The following is a 14,541-nucleotide window of genomic DNA, read 5'->3' on the forward strand; positions in this document are numbered from 1 at the left end:
AATCAACTGAGAAACTACCTCCATAAGTTTTGGCTGTAAGCAGGCAAGCTTGTATGACATTTTCTGAATTAGGAATCGATGGGAAAGAGTTCAGCCCATTGTGGGTGGGAACTGAGCTAGTGGCCCAAGGTTCTATAAGAAAGTAGAAAGAAGCTGAGGAGGAGGGCAACCCTGTAGGAAGACCAACAACCTTAACTAACGTGGACCTCTAAGATCTCTCAGACACTCTGCCATTAACCAAGCAGCAAACACCAGCTGATATATGGCCCCCAACACATATACAGCAGAAGACTGCTGGGTCTGGACACAGAGAAGATGCATATAACCCTCAAGAGACTGGATTTCCCGGTAAATGGGGAGGTCTGGTAGGGTAATTGGTGGGGTGTTAGAACATCCTCGTGGAGACAGGGGATGCGTATGGAATGTGGAACAGTCAGAGGGTAGACTGCAAGAAGAATAAAATCTGGACTGTAAAAGAAGATTTTTTTTAAAAAAATAAAAAAAGCAAGTAGGCTGAGCAAACCTGGGGATCAACCCCACTAAGCATCACTCCTCTATTGCCTCTGTATCAGCTCCTGCCTCTTGGTTTCAGGGCTGCTTGCATTTCTCTTCTGACTTTCTTTAATGATGAACAATGGTGTGGAAGTATAAACAAAGTAAACTATTTTCTCCCCAAGTTGCTTTTGGTCATAATGTTTCACTACAACACTCATGACCCTAGCTATGTCATCCCCAACCTCAATCTTCAAGGCTTACAGAACATCACAAAAGAGAGGGCAGAAAAACCAAGAACAAATGGTTGGGGAGGGCTGCTGTGAAACTGCCTTGTTGCCATGACTTGGCCATCACATTCATGAACCCAAAGCAGCTATGGTTAACTGGTAGGAACAGTACAACCTTAAGCCAGTCACTAATCCAGCATAAGTTGATGTTCCAGCTTTGTAACTTCAGAGCTATTGGTAGTTGATGATAACTGCTGGGGTAGAAAGAGTTATGTTTCCAACAGGAGTGTATCCCCAGTATGTTATCCAGGATCCAATGGAAGGTTCTACATCTATGAATATATAGGCAGTACTAATTGTGCTCACTATGTTAGTAAAAAAAAAATGAGAGAGAGAGAGAGAAGAGGTTGTGAACCTGGGACAGGTAAATGGTAGGGGGGGTCTGAGGGAAGTTGGAGGGTAAAATAGGGGTACATAGAAACAAAATATATTATATACATGCATGAAATTCTGAAAAAATATGAATGAAAATATAAAAAAAACCATATCATATCTTGTATCCAGTAAAACCCAGTTGTAGATCTCCACACCACACTCCAGGGGAACCTTTTTTCCCTCTGTGTGTTGGTGACGTGGCAGACCGTGATACTAAACAAGAGTGCATAGTTTAACTTTTTATGGAAACACTCTAAACACATACATAAGCAATCATTAGCCATAGAATCCTACGCATTTATCTCTTTAGAAAGTCATACAGAATTGCTATAGAAACAATAATCTCTATCAAGGTAACCTTCCTTCACGTATCAGAGTCATTATGAGGTAGTTCAACATGTGTTTAAAATGAAGTTGTCCTTTTCCTCCTGCCTAGATGTCATATCTTCTTAGTGAAAGAAACATCTAAAAATACTCCCGTTCCCTGTCTAATTGGGTGTGTATGAGCGGCTGTGATTGGTATTCTGATTGCACTTAGATGCCTCATCATTCCACATTTTTGTTTCAATGCTGTCATTATCACAGTTATACATTATCATATTTAAAACCCTTATGATATATGCAGACAAAGTCGTAAGAGATGCGAGTTATAATTGTGGTCGTCGCAGAAAAAAAATACAAGAGAATTTCTGTGAAGGACATTTATCTATGAAATAAAGAAAGCAGGAATAACCCATAATAATACAAGGACACTATAAAGAGAAAAGGAAGGCGACCTTCCAATGCAAGATGTAAACTATGACATTTCATCATATCAATCTAACATATGATACTTGCTGAAAGCAGCTAGACTTGAGATTGGAAGTATGAATTGTATCAGTAGGCTCTGTTTGCCACGTGGATTTGTTCTGGAGGGACTTGTACTATGATGGAAGATCTTAGAGAGAATAAAACACACCATGGAGGCTTCTATGTCACTTCTTTCCAGTTGTTATTTTGAGCTTCTCCTCACATCTGACCATAGCACATTATTTTTCTGTAAAGCACTTAAAATGAATATTTCAAAGAGATGCTGAAATCACTTTAAGATGTGTGTAATTTAACAAAAACATCTCACCAACATAGCTGCCTATACAAGGGCTGAATAAGGACAGCACTAATAGATTGCTATCATGGAAGGGTGAGAACTCCCTAAGAGGCCCACCCTAGACAAAGAATTGTAGGCAAGTAAGGAAGGCTGAGAACACTAGAGAAAGAAATACCACACCAGCTAGTTATCTTGTACCAAATGGTCAGCCTGAAATCATATATGTTCAAGTAACATTATATGGACTGCCCATGTTGTTTTTATAAATTTCGGGTAGGTATAGCTAGAGAACATATTATAACACTTATAGATGCCATGAATTTGTTTAAAGATAGGAAGGAAAGAAAGGAATGATGCAATTAGCCATATTTTAATTTCAAAATAAACATACTATTCGTTACAAATAGTTTAATCTGTTAGATCAGAAGCATGCATTTCACTTACTGTATAAGGTCCCATATGTAAATGTATGAAATGTATTTATTCATATTAATGTATATACAGGAACATTCCAAAAAGAAAAAAAATGAGCTTTTGTTTAAACTTGTTTGTACAGGCACAGTAAAGAGTATTGTGGTATGAAGCCAGAGACTGAAATAGAAGTAGAATTGCAAAGTGAAAGTGTACATCCCCCAAGCGCACATGTGAAAGTCATCAAACAGGAAGGATAGAAGGGCTGGGAAAACTTCTGAGCTTTAATACATTTGAGACTGAAGTCCCTGGGTATTACACACCATCATCAATATCCAATTATTTATGCAAATAAGTATATTTCCTGAATTTATGCCTTTAGTAAATCTGTGTTTCACAAAATAGCACTTTCTCTTGTGGTTAAACTGCAAGCTTGTTTCTGATTTAGTTTGCAATTTCTCCTCCCCTTGGGAAAGTCATGTAAAGTAGGGTAAAATATCCTGTTGAGAAAAATAGCATTTGATATTTCTTCAATATATATGACACAGTAGATTTTATATTTACTAATATTCTTTGCTTTTAAAGTTTATAAGTCAGGTTGGTGAATTACATTGTTGGTATTCCTGTTAAGCTCAGTACAGAGTGGAGAACAGCAAATTAAGGATTGATGCCATAATTAACTTTAAGAAGCTAATTTATTTTCTCATAGTTGAATATTAAGCAAACAAAAACTTTTTATTGTTCTGGAACTGGAGTTTGATTCCTAGCATTCACATTGGGCAGCTTGCAACCTGCAGCTCCATCTCCACGGATCTGATGTTCTCTTCTGGCCTCCACAAGTCATCCACAGTAAGGTGCAAATAAACACAGACAGACAGAAACACACAAATAATAATAAAATAATCAGGAGTGGGTGGGTGGGGGAACACCCTCATAGAAGCAGGGGGGAGGGGAGTGGGCTAGGGGGTTTCTGGAGTGGAAGCCAGGAAAGGGGATAACATTTGAAATATAAATAAATAAAATACTCATTAAAAAATAAAATAAACCTTGCAACAAAAATTTTTACAAACTAATGCTTATAAAACATACAGGGAAGAAATTTATAAATTAACCTATTAGCATGAATTTATATAACATATGAATATGTAGCAAAAAACTTGGCATTTATAATCTCACTTACTAATAAATATTCTGTTCTTTAAATTATCTGAAATCAGTAGTAGACAATACAGTGTTTCAAAATTTCAAAATGATTTAGATATACTTGCTTTTCAAGTATTTTTCATGCACTATATTTTGATCATGTTTTTCTTGTCCCAGATCCTTCCTGCCTCCATCCCCATCGAAATTGTATTCTTCTAGTAAATTTTGTTGAATAATTTTAGTTTAACTTTAAAAATTATTTCAGATTTTTTAAAATAGTAACAAAATGGGTAATATGAATTCCTTCCAATAATCAGCCAGTTAGTGCTCTGGAATTTTTACTTTTGTGCCCTGGAATGCCACAATCTCAGGTGGCAGAATCCTCTACATAGCCCAAGTCCCATTTCAATACCATTTAGTGAGAGTGGTCATAGCAAGCTGTTTTCTAAGCCTTATTACACCATTAGATTTTAATTTGTTGCACTACTGTTTAACTTTTCCACAGACTTTGACATTGTCTTAAGTTAATTTCTAAATTTCCTTCTTGTATAATATGTCTTCTCTTCAACTAATGGTGCCACAAGAGCCAAGGAGCCATCTGTCATCCCCCTGCTTTGTCAGCAAAGGCTCTGATCTACAGTACTGTCAATTTTGTTGTGTCCATTAAATATTTACTGACTAATTTTTCTAAAGAGTAGTAAATAAAATGAGGACCTTTGATATATATGTCACAATTCAACAGGTTATTGGAGGGCCTAACCAAAGTAATAAGACAAGGACCTATGACATTGGTAATAAATACTGGAAAAGAAATAACAAAATTCATTATCTGCATATGTTGTTATCTTTATGTCAGGAAACCAGAAAAAGTCTAGAACACAGCTATATGGACCAATAAGAGAGTTTATCAAGGTGGAAGGTAAAAACTAGCACATTCACACACACACACACACACACACACACACACACACAGAGAGAGAGAGAGAGAGAGAGAGAGAGAGAGAGAGAGAGAGAGAGGCACCAACAGTATCAATATTAGGAATGTAGTAGATAATGTTCTTAGTAGCAAGATTCATTCTAAAGGCTTTATGAGCAAGTCTCACTATGACTTGGCCTTATTGGTGGACATAACAAGTCCTAAATAAATGGTGATACAGTCTATCAGGACTCACTCTTTTAAGTACTTGCCACTGTGATCTATGAGGTCAATTGCATTCTAAGGAGACTAGAATTTGATTTCCTATGTTACTTGAAAGTGATTGTAAAGTCCACAGGAGCAGTAAACATGAGAAAACGAACAAAATGATTTATGCAGGAGGAGAAGCAGAGAGTACAATAGAACTAGGGAATGGAAAGTTTGCAGCACAAAGACATCTGAGCATGGCTTAGAACTTTGTACTCAAGAACTCATCTGCACAAAGTAGAAGGGTGTGTGTGTGTGTGTGTGTGTGTGTGTGTGTGTGTGTGTGTGAACATTTACTTCATCGGGGTGAAGAAGGGCCCATGATGACCACTCTGGGGGATTGTTGGTAGGTAATTGCTGTTTGTGAAGAGACTGTACTCTCTACACCATGCCCCAACAACAAAGTAAATTCAATGGGTCACAGGAAAGAAGTCATGAAAGTAGGAGGGGCTTGTTGGGAAGGGGGGTTTCTAGTGGGAGAGGGAGGGGGATAGAAGAGGAAGGTAAAGCTAAAGGATAAAAATTTATTAGGTAAGTATATGAAGATGTCAAACAAAAACTGAAAATGACAAAGAAACAAGTGCACTCAATATTCGTTGAAAATATTCCCTGTGAAGGTCCAAATACGTAATAATCTTAGGTTCATGTGCTGTTGCTAATACAAGGATATACAAATGTGAGTCTGGAAGTAACTCACTTGTTATAGACATTCTAATGAATTATAAAAACCAACAAACCAGTTTATGAATAATATTGTAGTTACTATTATGTCTCAAATATTCATTTAGCATTATCAAAGAATAAATTACAAACAATCTACTAAAATTAGAAAAATGAAAACACTGGTAGAGAAATAACTATAAGGGCAATGCATGAAGCTAAGTAAGATTTATAAAATTTCAAATATATAATATATCATATATAATTTAATATATGTATACATACATAAATACATACATACATGCATATGTACATACATTCATGAGGGAGCTAGAGAGGTAGTTTAGTACTTAAGATTACTTGTTACTCTTGTAGAGGACCCAGGTTTGCTTCCAAGAACCAACATGGTGGCTCACCACCATTTCTCATCCCAGTTCTAGGGGATCTAACAGGCATGCATGTGGTACACAGGTTCTCTAGAGAAACAGAGAAAATGAACTTACATAATGAATCTCTCTTTATATGCACACATCATACATATGTGTATTTATATGTATTTAAAGAAGATTTGAATGACTAACAGGCTGTAGTCCATCTAATCCAACACTGGATTTTTCTGAATGGATAGTTTAAGAATCCAGTAGTTGCTCATTAAACAAGCTGATATTCTGCATATCCTGGAATCTTGAGGAAGTAGGTTCTACTGCCAGTGAAGGAATAGACTTGCCAGCAAGACAAGAACAGTCAACCTGAAAAACCTTCCTTCTTCCATGTCCTTAATTAGGCTTCCAGCAGAAGGTGTGACGCAGATTGAACCTATATTAAAGATCCTTAGTAAAGGTGTGCCTTCATACATCAGTGATCTGGATTAGACACGGATGAGGTCCCTTGCAGGTGTGTGCTCTATCTTGGGATTTTTGTTAACTTCAGATATAATCAAGTTGACAACCAAAAGTTGCTATCAAAGACATGCATGCTCTGTTTATACCTTACTGTTGGGGTAGCTCATTTTCCTGGTCATAATTTACTCTTTGAGCTAGTCCTTTCTACTAGATTGAGATTTAGACTTGTTTCAGTGGAATAAAGCATTTCTAATCTGGCATTCACCAGTGCATTTTCGGAGATTTATAAAAGAAAAGAGAAAATACCAAACACACCTTATTTGAAACTCAGTAGTCAGCATAATTAGTACTCGCTCTTTCTACTGATAAATATTAATTGAGAATTAAATTATTAAAGAAAAGCCAAAATGTTGCTTTGTGGCTTAAGAACTGTTTATTTGGTGGGTGGCGTGGAGGAATACTGATTCAAGTTTCAGAAATAATTACTTGGAAGTAGGCAAGGCATAAATACAGAAGCTGGTTGCAGGATTAGTTGTATAATTGCTGAAAGAACTTTCCTACCAAATGCTAAATAAACTTCTAGACAATATAAAAGCATAATCTAGGTAAAAGAATATCTTAATAGAATGTCATATAGAAGCTATATGACATAATAATATAATAAGATAATAAGTTATTTAGCAAAGATATGAAGTATATTGTTACAGATTATTAACTTCTTTTAGTTACATTTTAACTGAAGATTTTTTTCTTTTGTATACATAATATTGATATTTGCAGTCTGGAGGAATTTGTTCACTAACAGCCCATTATAGGTGTGCTAGAATATCCATGGAAAGTGATCCTCCTTGTTAGTGGTGGCAAGGAGCAAAACAAACTAATGCTGATTAAGGTGTCAAGTTGTAATTATGTTTTCCTCCAAAGAAGCCTTACAGTCTCAGTACATAATAATCAAGCAATCTCTCTCTGGATGGACTGGTTAAGTGGCCGCAATTTAATAGTGCAAGAGGCATTAGATTCAAATTTGTTTCAACATAATAATTCTACACATTTATTTCTTATAATATTAGATTTTGGTACAAGTACATAATATGTAATGATTAGATCCAGATAAGTGGTGTATGCATCTCCTAAAATATTAATCCTTTGTGTGAATTTTGAGAACATTTAAAATCTGCTCTATTAGTTACACTGAAGGAATGCATTAATTGATGCCCAACTCACCTTACTGTGCTACAGAACATTAGAAGCTATTTTTCCTATACAAGAATTTTCCTGAACACATTAGCCATTTTTCTCATGTCCGTCCCTCACCATTCAGAGCTTCTGGTGGTCACTGTTCTTTCTCCTATGGGATAATTATGTTAGTGTCCAAGTAAGAAAACAAGACTCTACATTCTGGTTCTGTGTGATCTACTTCATGTAACAAAGTCCTCCATGCTCATTTTGACATTTTTTTTCCTGTGAGATATAGTTTTCCTTTTAAATAATGCTTTCTTTATTGGTTCAGCACATTGTAGTTAAGTATAAACACATTGCCCTTCTGCATACCTCTAGAACTTACTCATCTTCCATGGTTCAAACACAACACTTGTTGAGGGGGAATTACCTATTTTTTCCCTACTATCCTATTATTACTTATTAAGATCTAGCAACTTGAGATTTCTTAAATGAGTTGAACACCATGGCCCTCAATCTCCTTGAATTAATTCATTTCTTTTAGCACAAAGTCCTCAAGGACCATTCATGTTTGGGAACATGAATAATTGTGCTGATTAAACTTTATTGTCAACTGGATTTGGAATCACTCATTAGGCACATCATGGGGCATCTGTGAGGGCATTTCTAATGTGGTCTAACTGAAGAGAGAAGACAAATCCTGAATGCGGGTGGCACCATCCCATGAATGTTGCACCAATGAGATGAATGAATGAGAGGAAACCAAAAGGAGTGTGAGCCGAGCATCAGAACTCATGTCTGTTTTTGTGGCTGTGGGCACCCTGTGAACATCCTGTCATGTCTCTGCTGCCACAGCTAAAGCCACTCTTGTTTCATGCTTTCTTCATCATGAAGGACTGACCCTCAAAATGTGAACTCAAACAAATCCTTCCTTCCTCTCTTATGTGGGTTTCCCTGCATACTTAGGACAATTTTAACGGTAGGAGTAAAAGAAGAATGAAATACCCTAACCCTGTGTGTCTTATTCAGCAAATATAGAACTATTTTAGAAAGATCACTGATCAAATATCTATTAATTTATCAATGAAAATGGGGTAAAGGTAAAAACATAAAGGATGGATTTTCACAATAAAAATCTAAGCTTAGATGTAAAAATCACACCTTATATTTCAATATTCTGTTTCCTTCTAAAACCTTAAATTACACACTAAACAATGACACTGATATTCTACTTTAAAAATAATAATCCTTTTCCTTGAAAGGCGTCATGTGTTTCTGTCTATTAGATGATTTGATTTTAGATTTTACCTCTGGCATCAGCAAGGGTTTGACAGTCTTTCTTTCTTTCTTTTTTTTTTTAATTTCTCCTTTTTTTCCAGAGAAAGTGCAGCTCTAAATAAAAAGTGGTAACAAAGATAATAATGCAGAAGTGGTTTGGAGGAAGCATTTTCTTTTTCAGAAATCAATAGAGAAAGAGAGTGATCCTATTTTTCACCTGAGGCAAATCACTATTACAGAGTAGAAGAATGCTCATGTAGTTGAGCAGGGGCTGACATAGACCTTCCATCAGTGGCCTCTCAAGGTTAGGAATAGTACCTGATTCCAGGAGAGGGAGAGGCTAATTAAATTAATTCTGTGGGAAAGTGACAAGATGACTCAAAGCATTCTGAGTGTGCTGGAAGGCTTTCCCCTTACCCTCTGCTGTCAGCGTTACCCGCCCTCTTCTCTTTAGCAGCTCACTCACATACCCAGTGCCTGGCGTGTGATGCTTAGTCTTTTTGGTCTCACTTAAGCTGCAATGTGAACACTGGACTTGTGCTATGATGGATGAATGCCGCAGGAAAGAAATGTAATTGCCTTGGCTATGCAGCAGTAAATGGATATTCCCTCTGGAAACTCAACTCGCTTCATTTAGACCCAAACATGCCAAGCAGATGCAGATGATCAACTCACAGCATATGACAGAACAGGATATCATTCTCTTTTATGTCCCTTTTTTAATGTAATAGCAAGTTAACATCTGTTGTTCTGAGCATCACAAATCTGTTCTTTTCAATGTAAAGGTTTGCTGAGCATTGATATTCTACTAAGAATAGAGTGTGTGCAATTAGACTGCACTGTATTTTCATGTCAGGTCCAGAAGGTCTTTGGAGAGGTCATTGTTGTTGTGTATGACCCACTGAGCTGCATTGGGGTGATAGATGCAGCTCCAAGACAGAATAGCTTAAGAGATATTGTTCCAGAGAGAGGACAAAGGAATGGAGAAAAAGGAAATTGCTGTTTATGGGATCATAATCCAGTATTGTCAATGCTCTGTCACACATTCTGAGTTTGTTTTCTGCAAGGCATGTTTGGTTCACAGAAGAAATAGAAGAAATGATACTAAAATACTCAAGAATTGGAATATCTTCTGTGTTATTATTTGACACACTTATAAAGTCTTTCAACTCTTGCTTTAGACTCGTACATAATAAATATTAACACTGGAATCTTTCTCAGAAACACAGATTGAAAAGTCCTTCCTTGTACAAGAAAGAAGTATTATTATGGATGTGATAAGAAAAGCTAGAGTTTAAACAAGCTGTTTAATATGGCTTGTATTATCTTAAAGATTATTTAGCTCATATGTTTAGACATTGATATAAATAATTCTAAAAACCTGATTTATTTTTTGTCTGATGGGACATTTTATTGTATGGATGCATTGACTCGGTTGGCTGCAAAAAGCACACAGTGGGATATATCACCTGAAGCAACAGACTTAGAAGATACAAATCTACACACATTGTTCACATCACATGCTGTCTTTAAGAGTAACCCGAATGTAGCTGTCCATACAATGTTTTATTTTTAATTCTTCATGTCAGATGGAAACATATTATCTTAAAAGCATAATTGCCTTTTTAAAAAATTCTTTAATCTTTCTTATAGTCCAGTCTTTATCCCCCTCTTGGTCTGCCCTCTGGCTGTTCCTCATCCAGTACCTCCTCCCCTGTCTCCAAGAGGTTGTTCCCACTCCCCACCCCCATCCCACCAGACTTCCCTACTCCCTGGGACTTCAGATCTCTCAAAAATTATCTTCTCTCACTGGGGCCAGACCAGGCAATCCTTCCAGCTTTTCTGTAACTCAACCACAAGCATCCCAAGCTTCTGTCCATTAGTTGGGTGTAGGTATCTGCATTTGGGACCGGGCAGTGGTGGCACATGCCTTTAATCCCAGCACTTGGGAGGCAGAGCCAGGGCTATACAGAGAAACCCTTTATTGAGAAAACAAAACAAAAAACAAACAACAACAACAACAAACAAACAAAGTATTTGCATCTGACTCTTTCAGCTGGTTGCTGGGCCTCTTGGAGGGTAGCCATGCTAGGCTCCTGTCTGTAAGTACATTGTAGCATCAGTAATAGTGTCAGGCCTTGGGGCCTCCCCTTGAGCTGGATCCCAGTTTGGGCCTGTTACTAGATCTCCTTTCCCTCAGTCTTTTCTCCATTTTAGTCTCTGAAGTTCTTTTACACAGGAACTGGGTCAGAGTTTTTGACTGTGGGATGGTAACTCATCTTTCCACTTGATGCCCTGTCTTTCTACTGGAGGTGGACTCTACAAGTTCCCTCTCCCCACTGTAGGACATTTCATCTAAGGTCTCTCACTGCCAGTTCTCTAGTACATTCTATAGAGCTCCTCAACTCCTACCTCCTGATGTTGTCTGTTTTTACTCTTTCTGCTGGGCCTCAGATCTTCAGTCCTGTTCACACGTGTACCCCAATACCTAATCATGTTGCCCTAATCCCTTTTCCCTGTCCCCTCTCTCCCTTAGGTTCATCCTTCCCTCTGCTCCCTATAATTCCTTTCTTCTCCCTCCCAAGTGGAGTTGAGGCCTCCTCACTTGGGACCTTCCTCTAGTTCACCTTCTTGATTTGTGATGATTATATCCTGGATATTCTGTACATTTTTGGCTAATACCTACTTATTTATGAGTACATACCAAGCATGTCCTTTTGGGCCTGAAGTACCTCACTCATGATGATAATTGTCATACACAAGAAAAACAAAAATTCATAAAGCTTAAAAATTAGTTTTTTATATTAGTTATATTTCCTCAAACTGTGGATGTGGGTATTATATTCCACTGTCAGCCCACCTTTCAACCTTACAATTTAATGGTTTTCTTTTTGTTCTGCTAAAAACTTCACTTTTATCTAATATTTTTTGTATAGTAGACTATATATCTTTATCTATCTATCTATCTATCTATCTATCTATCTATCTAATCATATATGGAAGAGAATTATAAAATTGGCTTAAGTAGAAAAATTAAAAGGCTAAACATCTCATTTTTCAATTCAATGTGAAATTGTGCTGCCATATAAAGTGATATTATAATAAATATCAGGAAAGAGTCACTCTAGTTGGAGGCTTCCAAAGATATAAAGTATTCTTGTTGAGAATGACTGACCTTCCAAAATACAGAAAAGAATTGAAGATCTTGTGAAATGATGATTCATATTTTGTTCACCATGCTCAGAGATATAACTGGTAGCATGTTGTTCTAAAGGGATACTTAAATGACGACAGGTTGCTGAACTAAACATGAGCTAGTACAAGGACTGAATCTCAGTGCTACCATTTTTACTTTCAGTTTCAGTTAGTAGCAATTTTACAACTAAACATAATGCAGTGTTTAGATGACTTTTATTGACCTTGACTTCAAAATACATGGTTAATGAAAGTTATGTTGTTTTCATTTTTAGAGATGTATCACAATTGAAAATGGCATTACATAAGTTAATGTTTATTTAATTGGAAAGAACAAAATGATCTTCATTGAGCCAAAGAATTCATGGCCTAGGAATAGAGAAAGAGCAAGCAGGCTTTAATTCAGTTATATAGCTGTTTTACTTACAGAACATGGTAGATATGGAAGCCAGTTGAGCAATTCAGTTCACTGAATACATTAAACTTCTTAGAACATATATCTAGTAATTATTATAAAGCTGCAGGACCAATTTACCAAAATATCAGAGAATATTACACTAGAGAACTTAACTCCTATGCTATTTATTTTGTTTTTCAAATGCTGTCTGAGGTACTGGTGAACCAAATTGTCTAGAGCTTACATAGTCATTTATCAAATACCCAGCAGACAATCCAAATTGTTTGTAATTCTACTGTGCTAAATTGTGCCTTGATATTGTACATAATTATCAAAGCCTCAAATCCAAATCTACTTTTGTAAGTGGATGAAAATGGAAAAATAAAGTCTTTCTTCAAATCTTGGACTATTGTGTACAATTAATTCCTGGCATGTCAATGTTTTGGGCATGGTGCTTACAACCTGCAGACATGATTTTCAGGGAGAACCCATTCACTAGTGTCTTTATTGGCTTGTACCTGGAACTATTTCTGCAATTACACAACTAATTGGGTATTCATGCAAAGTAAGTGTGTGAGGGCCAAATATTTTATGACTTATGAAGCAGAAGATGAAGTTAAAATAGAAATAGTCTTTAAATCTTTCAGCATTCTGCTTACTTTCCAATATGTCTGTATTGGAATCTGAGAGCAGTAAGAACCATATATGAATATAAACATATATGGACATGTCCATACATGTACATATACAAACCATCCCAGAGTACAGAGTCTTTTCATTTGCTCTCCAATATGACATAAAATATGCATTACTGGTACATTTATAAGCTGAAGTTGAGGTTAGTTCTTTAAGCAAGGACTTCTATTGTTGGCCTCTTTTTTCCTATTAAAGAAAGCATACTAAATAAGGGAGGGTTATGTATAGTAATAACAACCCTGAACCATGATAAATCAATGACATGTTAATGTAAATTATCTCATATAAGTTTTAACATTTTGGGTTAATGTCAGGAATAAGTTATATATGGCATATCATTGCATTATGATCTTGTATGGAAATCAGTGATAAGATTGCCAGTTATCTTTCCTTGGACATTTCATATGTCACTTTAGATTCTTGACTGATATGGTTTGACAACAGTATATCTTCAAATTTTAAATAATGGCCTGGTTGGATATAATATGCTGTTGACAGTATAGCCTAAAGACTTTTTGAAACAGCCCATGCAGCAGCATCTCAATTCACTTATGGTTTCTTTTCTTTCTTTCTGAAGTTTGCTCATTAGTACTCCTAGATGAACACACATCTCAAAACTCTGTTATTCACAGAAATAATTATAATACTCTAACAGTAGCATAATAACTGAAATTGGGGTGAATTATAAAGAGTTTTTGACTTTATAGCATCATGGTCTTTACTAAGCAATTTCATGACATGACATAAAGCATGCCTCAAAAGTAAAGATCATTCCTGCAAAATGGTTATGTATTATTATTACTTGTGTGTGTGAAAGTTTGTGTGTGTGTATGTGTGTATGTGTGTGTGTGTGTGTGTGTGAAAGAGAGAGAGAGAGAGAGAGAGAGAGAGAGAGAGAGAGAGAGAGAGAGAAAGAGAGATGCCTTCTTGCTCCCAACCTATGAATTTAGCTTTCCCTTTCCAAATTTCTTTTTATGATTTAGACCTTATTAAGATGGGTGTGAGAGGAGAGGGGAGGGGAGAATGAGTGACAAAGTGAATTGTGGTTGTCTACTGATGTACACAATCAAGGGGGTGTTGATTTCCTATGTCCAGAATGTTTTAACTATTCTTCTAGGTCTGTGGTGGGATCCATTCATTAAAAGTTAAGGTCTGCCTTGTTCCATGCAAAGCATTTTAACAATTAATTAATTAAGTAAGGACCTATTTTAATGGTTCAAATTAATCTTGCCTCTTGATCTTCAAGCCTGTGTTGAAAACCCTCTCTCCAAGATTAGCTTCATTTTTGATTATTTATTTTAAGTACTCTTAAG

This window comes from Mastomys coucha, unplaced genomic scaffold, assembly GCF_008632895.1.
Source record: "Mastomys coucha isolate ucsf_1 unplaced genomic scaffold, UCSF_Mcou_1 pScaffold17, whole genome shotgun sequence".
Taxonomy (NCBI): Eukaryota; Metazoa; Chordata; class Mammalia; order Rodentia; family Muridae; genus Mastomys; species Mastomys coucha.